The sequence below is a fragment of the Carassius auratus genome, unplaced genomic scaffold (assembly GCF_003368295.1).
Source record: "Carassius auratus strain Wakin unplaced genomic scaffold, ASM336829v1 scaf_tig00218347, whole genome shotgun sequence".
NCBI classification, from domain to species: Eukaryota; Metazoa; Chordata; class Actinopteri; order Cypriniformes; family Cyprinidae; genus Carassius; species Carassius auratus.
Window position 1 is genome coordinate 30,001 of NW_020529421.1, and position 1,445 is coordinate 31,445.

Genomic DNA, 1,445 nt, shown 5'->3' on the forward strand with positions numbered 1-1,445 from the left:
CCACTAGGTGTGTTTAACTAGGTTTGGAGCTAAACTCTGTTGTTAGTAAAGGTCTACATGTCAAATAAATGGGGTGAAAAAGGGGGAATGAAAGACTTTAGTTTTTGAGAATGATCACACTGTCTTCATCCCAGTTTTCACTTGCTTTGGCCATTTAAAAAATAAATATAATCATTTAAACCTTTACTCTTCTTCTGCAAAACTATGACTGGAATGAACAATGGACCCCTGTTAGCGAATTGCACGGAGAAATATATGATCCTGCGGCAGACGGTCAACAACAAAAAGATACACCGTTTTGAGTCATTTGACTCGTGTCACGCGGGTTCCACCTACTGGTCAAAGCGGTGTAATGAGACAATCCTAATGAGACCTTTTACAAAACTGCAAGTATTTTCATAACAGTGTAATGTTTTCAGTATAATTTAAACATAAATACTATGAAACATTAGGGTCTTTGCTAGTCAAACCATTTACGTGCAATTGAAATACGGCTTTATAGCTAAAATATTATGTGAACAGTAAAATAATTAACACCCATCCTATGGTTTGACTAGTACTTTTATGAAATATTGCAGTTCGTTCTTCATTTCAGTTATCTGGCTATGGATTACAAGTTAATCAGTCCTGTGCTGCGGGTCAGTGTTTAATGGTCGCTAGGTGGCGCTACAAACACATCAGTCCCTCACAACTAGTTTACATTTAAAGAACTAACATCATATTCTCATATTCATAACAGTTACAGCTGCTTTTAATATCTGTCCCCGTTTAGAGAATTCAGAGTAAATATTAACACCGTGAACTTATTAATATATATTTTTAATTCTTGTACGGTATCACAACATGACCGCTGTTACCACCTGACCACTGCAGATTCATTTCGCAGTTGATTGTGTTGCCGTAGAAAAGCACAATCCTCTTCGTAATTAGGCTACCTTAATTATTATGACATGGCTTGAATGCAGCATTCAGCTCATCCAACCCCCATCAAAACACACCTGAACAAGCTAATTAAGGCCTTCCAGACTACTGGAAAGCTACAGGCAGGTGAGCTTGATCAACGTTGGAATTGATCTCCTTGGATTTTTTAGGAACCCATTTTACACAGAGTTTTGCTACTGCAGCAACACGTGTTGGTTTAGCTTTGTGTGCTTCTTCTGACGCACAAATTCAGGGCCTTTTCCAGCAGAGTTTGTTGTGAGATCACAGGTCGGGAGGATGACCGCTCGAGTGGATTTCTCGTTGATTGCTGCTTTGTTGTATCTGTTCGGATACTTGAGCATCGCTCATGCTATTCAAAGACGTAACACAGGTGACAAGATCTGTTGACTTCATTACACAACCTGAAGAAATGCAGAAAACAAGTGGCTAAGTGTTAGAGAGTAATTAACAGTTTAGGAATGTGTAGGCTTTAAAAGTCTTGATCTGAACAGACACGTAGAATC